Here is a 16,748-nt window from a genome sequence, read left to right as displayed (position 1 = left end):
TCCTTGTACAGTATATTTTTCTAATTATAGACATATGAGCATATTATATAAATATATACATTTAGGTAATATAATATATTTGTTATACGTATATTTGTGTTTATGTGTTTGTATTTGTTACTATATGTTAGTGGGCCTTAAATTTTATTTTTACAAAACTGGTGGTCCACCATAATTGAAAAAGTTGGATTGCTGTAAAAAATTATAGCATGTGTTTGTAACAAGTTTAGACTAGTAAATAATTATTTGTTAAATTTTCGTATTTTCATGCTTATTGGTTATATTAAAATTTACAAGTTTAATCTTTTCTCATAATTACATATTATAATTATCATATTGATAAGTGTTACACATGACGCATATCGCATATCTAAAGTTATTCTCTTAAATTAATTTAAGCTATAGTTTTAAATGGATGAACTTACGAAATTCCAAAATTCAACATAAAATTACTTATTAATTAAGCTCTACAATTTAAAATTCGTCATATGTAATTTTAATTTAGTGGGTAAGTAGGTTAACTACACACACATAATATAAGCATAAACATTTTCCAATTGATAATTGGATAATTATTTGAAATTTTCAATTTCAAATTATGCTACAGGTTTGCAATAGAAAATAAAAGTTGAAATTATTTCAAATTCTAATAAATAAATAAAATGTAGATATAATATTAAACCTATAACTTATGAATAATGTTTCTAAATACCATGTTAAGAAGATTTTTAAAAATATAAATATATACATCCTGAAATATTCATTTGAAAAGAACCACTCGTGTTGACCTAATATTAATCTTCTTGAGATATTTTATTTTATACCAGGTATTTATAAAAAAAATACCAGGTGTGTTTAATTTTTCTTTGTCTTTTTAAATAGATTTAATATTTAAAAACCTAAATGAAGAAATGAAGAATGAATATTAATGATATGCTTCCGTTGTACATTTTATAAAAAGTTAACTGTTCAAACTTCAAACCTACGTACATTATGTGTATGAATAACTGAATATGAATTACATTTTCTAAAATAGAATGATCAGAACTTCTTTTATCACTTTAATATATTATAGTAAATTATTTGATATGTATCGTATCGCAAAAAAAGTATGGTACCTAGTTATTTACTTATAGTTATCTCTTTAACATATATCCTTCAGCAGTTAGCTGATAAAAATAATAATATATTAGTAAATAATAATGTAGCAGATTCCTTACATAAGTTTTTTCAAGAGCCTAAAGTAAAATGCATATACACCCAGGTTTTTTATAAATGTATAGTTTTATTTGTTTGTTTGTTAATTATTATTTATTATTGTATATTAAAGGTAATTCGTACGGAAGAAATGAATACGATGATGATTGATGAGCTTAAAATATTATTTCGGTATAACTGCTATTAGATTTGATTGCTGAAGCTTCCTTCTATTATATTTTCCTTTTAAGTACTTATACTTATTAGACGGTAATCAGATAGAAAAAAAATGTTAAGTCAAAGACACGAACTATTGTAAGTAAGTATATAAAATACGTGCATATCGAAAAATATTATAGTAGAACACATTATAAGATACTCGTATATTATGTTTTGTCAATTGAAGGGTTTAAATTAGGGAGAACTATTTGAATCAAACTAATCCTACTTTAGAATAATCTTATTCATGATTTTAGTTATGGTTTATCGTATGTACTTAAACTTTAGTATAGGTAGTAGACAGTAGTTAGTAATTATATATACCAAAAACAGTAACCAATTAATTTAAATAATGATAGATAATATTATAATTATATACAACTACAATTTTGTAAGAAAATTGTGTCTGTACCAATGTGATTTTATTTAATTTACACTGTAGATTTTTTAACCGTGATTATCGAACAACGAAAATTATTACAATGATAATTGAATCATTTTGATCTTCAATATCTCTTTTATATATTGTATTGATTTATTAATTATTAATAAGATGTACTCATCATTTTAGTTTTAATTATTCTTAGGTTAACATATCATAATAATTGACTTACAACCATTTTATGTACACTATATAATCAAAACAAAATTATAATGGTTTATTAATTACGCAATGATTAATTCTGACATCGTTATTTATGTTGGAAGTTAAATTATTGAAATTTATTGATATACCTATGTATATAGTAAGTTATGTATATAGACTAATTAATGTAGGTACTTTCTTGTTGCTCAAATTATTATGTTACTTGTACAAATTGTATATTTACAACAGTTACACTATATTAAACATATTTATTTAATTTATTTACAAGCAAATTTAGTATTTGATGTTAACATATAGTTAACAATGTTAACATAGTTTGTTGTTTGTTTAACTTTTTTGAGTCTAAATACAAAATAAGTGATAGATGCCATAAGGTATACATTATACATATTCCTAATAGATAAAATTATTCTGAAATCTTATAAGTAAAAATATTTACTGACTATGAATAGCATTTATTTAAAATTAAAATAATCACTTAAAAAGAGTAGATAAGCCATGATAAACTTAAAATAATTATATACCTACTTACAGCTCTTTAAAAACTACAAAATTATTTATTAGAAAAAAATATGTTTATATTGCAAAATGTGCAATATGTGTTTATAAAAAATTATATATTATTATAATAATTATTATCTTTTTATTAGGAATATTTACTACTTAACAGAAACTTCTCAGTGATGGATATTATTATTATGGTCACTTATGTTTATAGAAGTAATCCTCTGTAATAATATTAATTAAATTAAACATAAATAAAGTGTAATTAAATTGTTAGAATTTAAAAAATTAAGTTACTAAAACTTGCTTCAATATTATACTTCTATTCAGAATGCAAATTAATAAAATATCGTATTACGCTACAGTAAGCATATATAAACTAGATGATTTACTAAGTATGCACAATCTTATGTTTCTTTTATGCATTTATTATTCTTATTTGAAAAAAAAAAATGTTTGTATTAGACACTCCTTAAAATTTAAGTAATAAAAAAATCTTGAAAAATGTTTAAAAAAAAAACGGTCGATTGTAAGTAGGTATATTATGAAATTATTCTGTTTGTTATTATTATCTAAAGTATATAAGAATAATTAGCCTACAGATATACGAATTTATTGATTTTTGAATTGTTAGTCATTAATGTAAATGTTGTAGGTAATTAAAAAAAAGTAAATATAACACATATAAGTAAAGTAGGTATTTTTTTAACTTCACTATATTGCATATAAATTATAATGAATTTCAAAAGGGATAGAACAGTATATTGTTTGTTATAATTTAAAAAATCATTCATAAAATCAACCTAAAGTTGGATTTATGTTCAAATTCAATGATATTATGACGTAATATGTGGTTAAACGTATTAATAAAGGGTCAATTGTTAAAACAAATGTTAATAATAAATTAAATACCTATTATCTATATCATCTTTTATTTCCAAGTTTCTTATAAAATAATGATTGTACGCTATAGTAAAAAATGGGTCAAATAATATGTACTGTAGAATAATAAATTGATGACTTTTCGTTTATCAAGTATAATAATATTTGTATATTCACTTATAAATTATAATGATACACCTAATATATTTTAAAAATGTCGAATGGTTTAAAAATATTATATAAAAATTTTTATACATGTATATAAGAGTTGGAACTTAAAATAATTGACTTTTTTAAGGTAATAATTTTTCCAATGTATTTATATGAAACTTGAAAACAAAAAACACGACATTCACCAAATATGTTTTATTTTGAGGGCTCGACAGTTTTTTGAGAGCCATTAAACGTGTTTAACTGTTCGACTTACATGTATTATTTTACCTACTGTATAATGTAATACAATTATGAATTCGTAAATTAATAGTACTACTGCACAGATTTAGACGTATGTTAATATTTTATAAACTTATGAAGCATTTAAAACTCAATTGCTTTACTGTACAATAATAATATAGGTATTCCATAAAATATATATCAAATGTAACAGTAAAAAAAAAAAAAATATTCAATTTTGTTATAAAGTACGAGTACAAGAGGTTTAAACAATAACGCATTTACCTACTTATACTTAATATAGGTACCTACAATAATACACATAACATATTGGAAATTTAGTTTGTTTAAGTTATTTAGACATTGTTGAAAATTATATTATCCATAATCGTAAAATATAAGTATACATATTTAATTTTTTGTGAATTTTCATTCCTTTGTATGCCAATACTTACAAGTTAAAATTGGTTATAAAACATACGAGAGTTGTTGTTACTATATCCATTAAGCTGTTATAATATTAAACATTTTAAAATCGATATTTAAACAGTGACTACTCTTAAATACAAGCCATTGTTGATAAATCATCCTTAGTTTATAAATCTTATGCAATACGAAGCATTGTCAATTTAAGCGGCTAAATTCATAACCATAATAAATTAACCACCATCCAAGCGACTAAGCTTATATAGTTCCTATATAATACTATATAGTTATGCATGATAAACGCGTTGTATTGGTATTTAAATAGTTAAGAATGTAGGAAACCTGCATATTGCATACATTATTACACGAATACAATATAAATTATTCTCGGAATCAGCGAAGTCGAAGAAGTGGTATAAAAACGATATTTATAAAAGCGAACGGTGTTTCGTCTCGAAATTTATGTGTTTACATGGATGCTATATACCATATCATACCCGTACGCGTTTGTCTACTTGTCAGTAGATACTGACTGGGTAGGACACCATAGGCACTGTCACCAAAGTAAAAAAAAAAAAAAAACGAAAATAAACACAAATAACTAGGACAATATATTTTGTAAATGTTACGACAAACAGTGAATAATAATTTTAAATTTTCATAAAGAGTTTACTATGTTATAAACTCATTTAGGTTATATTTATTGATACCGAATTCGATAAATGTTTTTTTTTTCTATTAAATAATTATTAGAAAATTGTTATTCCTACTAAACTTTTTAATATATCGTTTGTTTTTACCGAAGTCAATGTGATGATCAGATAATTCAAGTGAACAAAATGTTCTAATATTTGCTGCTGTGTATGCGCAGCCACCTAAAATTATATATTTGTGATCAAAATTAAAATTTATGCACCAGTAATTTCGGACGAAAAAAATAGTAAATTGTCTTCAATACAATAAATACATATATATATATATATATATATATATATATATTATGTATACGATGTTCGCTTCGAATGTCTCGAAAATATAATATACAATAATTAATAATATTATATAATGCAATTATTGTCTCAGCAGCAAAAATACAATTTATCGTTATGTAATACTTACTACATATATAATAACAGCGTGGAGAATATTTGATGTGAGTCAAGGAAAATGGCTTAGAGGGTAATCCCGCGAGGTCACTACCCCCATGTAACAATAAAATAACAATAAGACCATCTATTCCTGAGTCAATAAGTCGAAAACCCTACAATGGTCGACTATAGGGAAGCGTAAATGTTGTTTTTACGGAAAGAAAGTGAACGCAACGCATTTTATTAGTTTATATATATATATATATATTTTATTATTGGCAGCCGGAGAAAAATAAGCCGAGAAATGTACCGTACTTACCAAACCAGTGGCGGTTAAGTTTCAGTCTAAAGGATCGACGTTTTCAGAAAGCCTCCATCCAATAAATACGTTTTATAGAGTTATAGATTATCTAATATGCTATTAGGCGTGGGCTATAGGTAATCAGAATTAATTGTAGTTTTTCACCTTAAGAGAATGTTGCACCCGCATGTGTTATTTCCGTCTTATATACATACTATATAGTGCATTTCCGTTCAGCAAAATCCATTTTATGTTGTTAGCTTTAATATTAGAGTAAATTTACCTATTATCATACTTAAACGTAAGAATTTAATCTAGGCCATTACATAGGCTTTTATAGATATTTTAATTTTAAACTGAGTTATAGCTATGTAAAATATTAAAACTAAAATACTCATAACTCACTATATAAAATTCTTTTTTTTTAATTTTATAATAGGTAAATTTACTAGGCCCCATAATCCAGTGTTAGAATTTCACTGCAGGTACTTACGCAGTTACGCTTAAAAAAACGTAATGTAATTATTGTCTTAAAATTTTTATTCTCACACGCGGTGTTCGAGGGCGAATGTCTGCGGGCATGTATATATATATATATATATATATATATAATGCGTCATACAACACTATTCAGCTAAAAAATACAAACATAGAGTGTAGAAATATATATATCACGATAAACATAATTTTAAAAATATTTATGTAAGCAAAAAGATGAGTGGCGGGGTCGTGGTATACAATGCTAAGTGTCCGCGTGTAATATGTATATATATATATATATATACGTTATAGTGTTACACTATTGTACCTACGCAGGTAAGGATATACCTATTGTGTGCGATTCGAGCGAATTTCGAGCGTTTCAAAAACTACGACGTTGTCATAGGTTATAAAACAATATGGAAATGCAATTTATGGACAACGATCTCAATATGGGTTTTTTTTTTCAAAACTGTTTTTGACGAATAATTGTGACGACGGTATGCATACACGTCACGACTGGTGTGAATGACAAACAAATAACAATATAATAATACGATATACCTATTTATATATTATTATTATTATTATTATTATATAACACACGTATTAGGTACCTGTGCTGTGTTATGTAAATAACACGCAGCGGCGTAAACAGTGCGCCGGGATGTTGGGGAAATGTATGTTATGTATGTGTGTGCGTGTGTGTGCCTAAAGATAACCTCTTCTTGGCGATAATTCTGACGAGGTCAAAAACCTCGTTCGGGAACGTAAAAAAATGTAAAACATCACATCTGGTTTTTTTCTCTTCTTTCTTTCGGCGCTATTAACGGCGGCGGTCATAGATGATATCGTACCCTACGTGCATACGGGCGAGCCTACGACTTATATAACATATATTTATATATAATACATATGTATATATTTACGCACATTGTATACATCGAAATGCTTAATATAATAGTATAATCCATGCACTATGTAACGTGTACAACGAGTGAGGCTCGGCTATTTCGTAGCGTGCGTAGGCACACAATACGACGATATAGGTATACATGGTATAATATTACGTACCTACGGAGGTAATAAGATGAAATAGAAAACCGCCTGTAGTCCGACCACGCAGCTGCGCCAACTGCTATGCAGTCCGGTCTTTCGACGACCTTATGCGATTGATGTTGTATGGTCGTAACTATATAGTGTTGTTGAATTTGAAAACGAAACCTATTATAAGGACATAAACGTTCAAATAATTACCGGTAAAAGGGTTATTAACCCGAAACGGAAATCATGCTAAACCCCGATCTAAATAGAATACCTATACATTAATAGAATGGCAATCTTTTAATAAATTTCCATAATTATTAGAATTACAACGATAAACTTGTACCAATAATAAACATAATATAAGTAGAACTCGTACGGTGTTGTCCGTGACTAATTGAATAATGCCAGTAGATTTCCTGTGTTTTAAACTCCGTTCAATGCAAATCACACACAAATGATTAACACGCAGTTATTTGGGTTGTTTTGATCAAATACATATAAAATATGGATTTAAAATTATTTTATTTTCTGTAGCTACGGAAAAAATAATGGGTATAATGTATATAAATAAAAAATTACAATTTTTCGTGAGTGAATTATTCCCATTATTTATGGTTCGAAAATTAAAAAGTGAATAATAAAGCACACTAGACACTATGCTTCTTGCTAAATCTATATTGACGGAAATCAGTCGAAAACTGTGGATTTCTATATAAGAGTCGTCCGTTTAAGTACTTTGATTTCTTATAGTAAATTTACTCTTTCTTAAACTCCGTCGAATGTAAACTACGTTTATTTTGAACTCCATTCATCTAGCTGATTTTGATCGAATTTAAAATATAGGTCTTGATTAATACCCAATCACAATGGATATCCAAACAGGGAAATAACAAAAAAATATTCGATATCCGTTGGACGACCTTTAAAAACGCATTCTTATTGCACACGCAGAGCATCGGTAAAAACCACTATTCGAAATTTCAAGTTCACGTACGTTTTGTCGTTTTCGAGAAGTAGCGATCGCCGATCGTTGAGCGGCAATACTATATAGTTTGAATTTTATATGGGTACCCATCTCGATCGCATACCTGTACATAACATTAACAGCACGATATTACACAATATAATATAATAAAATCATATTATAGTGCGCGGTGCGTGCAATGAGGATCCATATCATTAGCATGTAAAACAAAACGCGACGTGGCGCGATGACGACGTGAAAAGTGAAAACGAAAATCCACCCCGCTGTTTGTTTACGGGCGGCGCATGCGCGCCGAGTGCGACCCCAAGAAGGTCGTGACCTCTCCCTTTCACTCTCCGCGCCCCGTCCCGCCGCCGCCCGACCGCCCACAATCGCCGCCGTCGTTCCGGCATAGCTCTGCCTTCGCTCGCCTCTCGCCGTGATCATCGCGGAAGCAGCGGCAGCGCACGCACGCACCGGCCGCCGGGTAACGTAAACTCGCGTGGATATCATTATATACTCGTATAAAAATGCGTGGGCGTACGCGCCCTCCGCGCAAAGGGTCCTGCACACGGTGCTTTTAGTGTGCCCGCATGAAGGGCTGCTGCTGACCCTCATACCGGCCCAGCGCCAGCGGACGGGCGGCATAGTCGTCGTCGTCGTCGTCGGCGGCGGCAACCGCGACACGTGTGCGGTGCGGTGCACGTGTATCGCGCATTGGCGTATATTGTATATACTTGTGCTGTACACATACACAATGTAAACCGTACACACATGATGTGCGCACAGCACACGTATACCATTCCATATTATTATTGTATCAGGCGCAGAGAAGTGCACGCGAGAAGAACGACGAGCGAAGTTTCGAGGTTCGTCGAACCCTAAGCGCGCGGACCGCCGCCGCGGCCTACCACCAATCCCAAGGTCTGTTTTGTAAACCCACCGCGCAAACCACAGACCGGCGACCGATATGAGAGGTAAACCCATGCCGAGTTTGCGCCTCGGCCGTACCTACCCTCGGTGCGACCGTGATTTACAATGATATAATATCACATTGTTGAACGTCGAGCGAGCGACGTCTTCGCTGTTTATGTAACATAATTATCATTGTACACGCTGACATCGTGTCGTAACGATAACAATATGGATAACATTGAATTGAGTCCTAAGTATTGAATCGCTTTTGGGTTATCGGAGTTGAGTCCGACCAATATTCTTAGGGTATTCGAGTCGAGCCTCTTTTTTTAACTATAATAATAAGAATAAAGAGTCAATTTATTAAAAAATATTAAAAATAATAATAATTAAAGGTAATTTTTACCTAGAGAATATTTTTTATCGACAGTTATAAAAAAAATACTAAAAAAAAATTGAAAATTTGTCATACCAATACATTATCCAAAAAGAGTTAGAATATGTTGAAAATATTATCATAATATAGTTATTGAAAATAATAATTTGAAAATTTCAAATCCATACTTGTCTTATTATTTATATATAACAATACATTAAAAATTGTTTGAGGAGAAATAATTATTTTATGGGTGAATATCTAAACATATACTCTATTTTTTACTTGTAATAATTTGATAATTATGTAAATATTAACTATTAACTAATGGTATGTTCACGAAGTTTTCGGCACGACTGGTCGATTTTGAACGAGTATATATATACCTACCACCGGGCAGGCCCGGATAACATTATCGTAGGCCCTAGGCACAGATGGTTAATAAACCTTCTCTTTGAGAGATTTTTAAGCTTTTTAAAACAAAAGTATTTTTAACATAAAAATCAAATTTAAACTTTTATATCATAATAATTTTAACGAATCATAAAAATAATTCATTTTGTTCCAAAATATATAAAATCAAATTTTCAAAAACAAACAACTTATTTTATAAAATTTTACGTATCTCTTTATTAGATACTCGTATTTAAGTATAAACATTAAACAAAAGATTGTATAACTGTGACAAAAAAAAAAAAATTACAATTTTGTGCTAAATATAATTTTATACTTTTATAGTTACTAAACTTTTTTGCGAAATTTTTTGTTTATAAATGACTTAATATGTTCTTCGTTTAGATTTCTTGAAGCAATTTGTTTTCAATTGCAAGAATTGATATCGAAGACAATTTATTTTGCCCAACTGTCGATCGCTGCCAATTTTTAGCCTTTTTTTAAAATTGAAAACGATCTTTTAACTTTGCACAAAGTTCCGAAAATTGATAAATATATTCTAAAAACAATGTTTAAATTTGGAAAACTTGTTACCATTTTGGTATTTATTTGTTTCTTTAGCATTTTATTGACAAACATTCTAGTTTCTCGAAAGCTCTTAAAGATTAAAACTCATCAACAAATGTAGATTCCAAATTGGTTTTATAGGTGCCAACTAAATTATTAGCCCTTATTTTTATTTCATCATCTTTTAATCTCTTAAAATCTTTTGTCTTATCTTAAATAAACATTTTTTCGTTTTTCCATTTTTACAATAAATTTGTCAATTATAACATAAAATGTTTGAATTTTGAATTTATCTCTAACACTCATTTCATTTTCGTAGGGTCAAAAATGTTCGTTGGCCCTAGGCACAGTGCCTATAGTGCCGGGTAATGGCTAATACGGCCCTACCACCGGGCCGTTGACGAGTATCCGTTATCGTTTCGTATTAGTCATAAATCATAATAGTATGATGTGCAAAGTTCAAAGTCGTCACCGGCTTTACTTCAGGTAATCAAGACATTTTCTCTGTACGGATTCAATTCAAAGACATCATGAGATGATCAGCTGGACTCGACTCAATATCACCGAACAAGATGATATTTTTACTTTACAATAATATAATATTACTATCGCCGTCGCACAATCGTCAGAGTCGTGCAGGAGGTGACAGTAGGGCATAACACGCGAGACAACCGGACGTCCCGCAGAACCAGTGCGTTATAATAATAATAATAATAATAATAATGCATTAATGCGTACAGATATTATTATTATTTCAATACCTAATATTATATTATTATTATTATTATTATTATTATTATTATTATCATCGTTGTAATTATTATCATGGGCAATGTCGTATTGGTCGCGCATCCACAACAGCGTACAATACAACGCAACGACAATAACAACAATATATAATAATACAGTATTAATAATAATAATAATAATAATAATGATTATGGTTTTATTGCACCACACACACACGTACGCGCGCGTCGTAGGTATCTGCGGTGGCTGTTTGGTGTAGTGTTGTTTTTACGCGTGTGCGTGCGCCGCCCGGCAAGAGGTCGCGCGCACCCGCGGAAGTTCAACAAACTCGGGCGGCGGATGCACGGCGCACCGACAGCCGCGACGCCAGCTGCAGCGGCTGTGCGTATTATTCCATTATGTGCGTGCGGCGTGCGAGCGTGCGTGCGTGCGTGAGTGCGTGCGTGCGAGGCTCTAGTGGGGGCGATGTCGCCGAACCGCCGCCGCCGCCGCCGTGCCGCAATATCGTACGCGTTCGTACTATTATTATTTCAAGAGGAAACCGCGTCCCCGCTCCGCCGGAAAAACGTTTCCAGGCCGCCTTCCTGCGCGCCTCACGCCCGAAAACGTTCTCGACCGACCGGTCGTCGTGTCGTCGTAATAATAATATTGTACACGCCTATAACTTGCTGCAGAGTATAATATAGCAGCGTATATTATCATTATTATTATTATTAAAACGTATAGGTACCACGACGGTGTGGAACACGAGACGACGCGACAATCGAGCATGCGGCAGCACTATAAGTATTATATTGGGAGGGGGGGAGGGGCTTGGAGTGTTGTACGAGGGCACTCCAAAAAATATTGTTAAGATTTTTAGACGTTCTTAAGTTTTAATCCCGAATGCCGCGGTTCGTAGACTCTTGACAATGTTCTACGCACATCGCCGCCACAAAAATTGGTGGTCCACTCCACTCGGTCGTTTCTTCATATCCTCTATAAAAGAACGAAAGTCCGCGTTGCTCAAATTATTTACCACCTAGGTACTTATGTTTAATAAAACATCACCAGGCACGTTTTGCACATTTTCTTTATTTTCCTGTTATCTTCGGTGCTCGTCGTGTTTTAATTGTCTACATCGTACGGACACTATACACCTATTCTACTTTCTTGTATAGGTAGTTTAAATTGCTATACATCAATCCGCCACGAATTATAGATGAGTGAGAGTATGTGAGCTTATTGTTTTTAATTAGGAACCACAAACCATTATTTATTGTTTTAGAAATACTTTGTATTAATATTATGTACGATGTACACACATAATTTAACATTTAATATCTAGTGTAAATACAATACATAATATATTATGCATATACAAATAAATAAATGAGTCATAAGGTAGAGAAAATGTATAAATCACTTTATTGTTACAATATATTATCATAAATCCATAATAATGTTCTACATTACAGAGAATAATGCTTTTATAATTAACATCCAAATTGATAAGTAAAAAAAAAATCTAGATTCTGATACACGATGCTAGGTATACGCGCACATGCTTAATCGTATTGAGAGTGTCGATAAATCGAAAAAGTATAATAAATATCATACTGCAAATATATAGAAATCACCAATGGCGTAACAATATAGGGAACAAAGTAGTCAAAAGACCACGAGTAAACAAAGGAGCATATTACATTTGAAATGTAACGGCAATTTTTTTAATTATTTTATTTTGACGAATAATTACTACATTTTATTTTAATATCATGATTATATTTTTGTTGTCTTTTATGTAATTATCTATAATAACCCGAGTTAGTTATTTTCGCTATTCTAATCATTTTATAATAGTAAAGGCTAGTAAGTGCCTATGGATAAAATTTTGAAATTAACTAGTGTGTATAGATACTTAATAGTTAATGGTTTGGTATTATACTTTCAATCAAATAAGACACAACTAAAAATATTAATTTTCGAGTAAATGATTGATAAATTTTTGGAAACAAACGCTAAGAAAAATCAATTTTAAAAATATTTCATATTATAACATATGCAAATGTAATGTTTAATGGCATTATCTACGCTAATGACACATCTTATAAATTATATACCTATAATATTTTAAATTTTATATATTTATTTTTAATCTAATGAATATTTTGTTACTACATAAAAATATAATATTTATAACAAATTCATAAAAATTAAAAGCCTACCGATTTTTTAAATTCTAGTTACGCCACTAAAGTGGATATCGCCCTTCTGATTTTAACACCCAGAACGGTTTAAATTCACGGTCGCGCCCATAGGACTCAGGTGGACTGCATGCATTTATTTCACAGCAGTTGTTGCAATACATAATACATTACTTATGTCTATGTTTTTGTCTCGTATTGCATGGCCAAGCCGTGTGTTGTTTTCAGTTTATACAAACGTATCTACCAGCGGTGGCGGGGCGGTGGTGTACTCGTGCACTGTATATAAGGGAGAAACAAACAACATCATTGCGGCTTCTATTTCACGGGGAAAATACTTTTGTTGCCGCGACAGCTGTATCGTTGTCAAAGTTGTCACACACACACACACACACACACACACACACACACACACACACACTCGCACAAACTGACACCAATTATATTAAATACATAATATGGATTATGTTTTGTACACCATTTTAATACCTCTGTGCACACATCTGCACGTGGCAAAAAGACGCAAGCGCCGATTTTGATACCGCGGCTAATAGTGTGTGTTATCCGATTAAATTTGATTTTTTTGTCCCTCTACCTCCCTGATTTATGAACTCAACTCTGATACTCGCGGACAAGGTGTTTGTGACGCTTTCCAAATATGTCGTCTTTTCAAAAGCAATGCGATAACGATAACAGCAGTATTATACGTGATATAGCTAGCTATTGACTCGTAACTATACATATATATAATATATATGGCATAGTGCGTTCTCCGGACACGCAATATGACATTATAATTTATAATGCTCTTAATAAAAAGAAGGGCTTAGATTTATCGAAAAACAACTAAAATTTATTGTTTTCGGGAGAGAAAATTACACCCATCTTAAGTATTCATATTTCGTATAGTCCTAAATGCATTTTTGACAATAATAAAAAGACGCAGTGCTTGTGCGTCCGTATCGGTTCCGTTAGCATTTTTGCACTTTATTTAATATATTTTTAAGATCGGCTGTGTGCATTGAACTTGGAACGTGTAGTGTACAAACAAAACGTGTCGACAATTTTTGAACTATTTACAGTCCAAACATTTTAAGCACGTTGATTAATTTTAATATTATCTTATACATTTCATTGTTATAATATCGTTTTATCTTTTATAACTGTAAAATATCACCTTCTCCAACAGAATTGTTCACCTAATTTTCAAATCAAGTGTCACAATATGTATACCATTGTATTTAACTGAGTTATATATATATATATATATTAATTATCAACTTCCGGATTTGGCCCTTTTGAAAGCCACGCGATAATGTCATTATTATTATAGACACGTTGATTTAAAACCAAAAACAAAGACTTTTATTACGTTAAATTTCACAGTAGTTGTTCTTTAAATTATCTATAGCACAGGCAATATGATAATTTTTATTACTATAAGTATCATTGTTAATACTACGGTTATGAATTTGTGTTCATAATAATTATTATATTAATATATACAGAAATGAACTTAAGAAAATTTGAGAGAATATTATTCATTGGCTGCTTGAAAAGACACTGTTTCATAATAATCTTATTAATTGAATTAAATATGATTTTGTCGAAAATATTGCATTTGTTTCATTATAAATATTTAATTAATATAAAAATAATAAGTATAATTATTTATACCATATTAGCTGAATCGGCAAACATCATACATGCATATACGGTCAACGTATTCATATAAAAATCTCATCGAAAAAAGCACTTTCAGCTTTTCCTGAATTATTCAATTTTCAGGATAACTTTTTCCATTTTTCTTTCTATAAAAACTTTGTTCGAACAATTACGAAGATTTAAAAAAGAAAAATGAGCTCAGTCTATCCGTTTTCAAGTTATACGCTTATATCAAAATCAAACATTTGATTAATATAAATAATCATAAAGATTATTATTATATTGTTGTACTTAACTTTTAAGTCAATAACGCTTTACCGTAAAACAATGTGAATATGTTTATTTTATAAATAATAGTAATATTTAACTTGAAATTAATTTACATGTTTTGAAAAGTCATGGCGTAAAATAAAATTTATAATTTACCTATGTAAAAGTTTTAAGTCTCCATGAATATTTTTAAATTTTAATAAAATAATGAAAATCATTATTCATTGTTTAAATATGAACAATATAATGGATAATTTAGTTCAAATTTTAATTTTAAATGCCTATAAAAAAAAACTGTTTCTATTAAAATCTATCAAGTTCTATTTTAAAAACTCATGATAAATATTGTATTACATATTAAAATTTAATCTATAAAAAAATGAATTGAATATTTTATAAATTGTTTGCTAAAAATAGTTGTAGCTTGTAAATTTTTATGGTTTTAATAAATATTTTAGAAATTTAAACTTAATTTGAATATAAAAAAAAACTATTAAAGTATTAATAATACTTTTAACTTCCTTAAGTACCAACTAAAACTAAAAATCGTCTCTAATATTGAAAATTAAAGCGTATATATATATTATTTTTTTATATACCTTTTAAGTTAAAATTTGGACTAAATTACATGTTTAAACTATGAATAACCATTCATTATTTTTTACAATTATAAAAAATATATTCTATTGAGAACATAAAACTTCTATGTATATCATCATATTTTATACATACAATGACATTTTTAAATGCAATGTTTTCACCGTTTTTTGGCAAAATATAATTTAACCAATTGTATTACTGCTTGATTAAATTCTCCATTTAGAATATTGTTTTTCGTAAAACTCAAATCTAACAAATCTATTGCAGTGATCCACTCGATACCAACAAATAACAATACTTAACCGCATTTTTTTAAATTTATTTTTGTAACTAGAGAAAAATTTGAAAATTTAAACAACATAGTTCCTCACACTTTTTTCTTATAGTAATTATAAAATACTAAGACATATAGTCTCAACATTTTTGCTAGTGTTTAAAATTAAAATTATTTTAATAAAATTACGAACATTTTTAAATTATTAAATTCTCAGCCCTATACTAATGACTATATTGAAAATGGCTATATTATATTGAAATATTCATTGGCTAGGCAGCTGAGCTCATAAACAACTTAAGTTTAATATTTCAACAAATTAATTTTTGTTTATACTTATATAGAGAAAACATTTGAAAGAAGCTAAATGAAAACTGAAAATTTTCAAAACTTTCAACTTTCCAAACCAAGGAATAAAGAATTCTTGAATTGTATATAGGTAACTATGGCGTCATAGTTAGTAAGGAAAGGGGTTTCTAATTAACTCTACTGAAATTATATTTTAAAATTAAAAACACGTAAGTACTTTTGAATATAAAAAATATGAGAGTGTAGTTTATTAAAAAAAAATGTAGATCTCCTTAAAAAAAATTGATGTCAGCTATACCATTTTGTAGCTACTATATATAAATATATAATACAGT

Source organism: Melanaphis sacchari, unplaced genomic scaffold (assembly GCF_002803265.2).
Source record: "Melanaphis sacchari strain LSU unplaced genomic scaffold, SCAv2.0 Contig47_pilon_pilon, whole genome shotgun sequence".
Taxonomy (NCBI): domain Eukaryota; kingdom Metazoa; phylum Arthropoda; class Insecta; order Hemiptera; family Aphididae; genus Melanaphis; species Melanaphis sacchari.
This window is presented reverse-complemented; position numbering follows the sequence as displayed.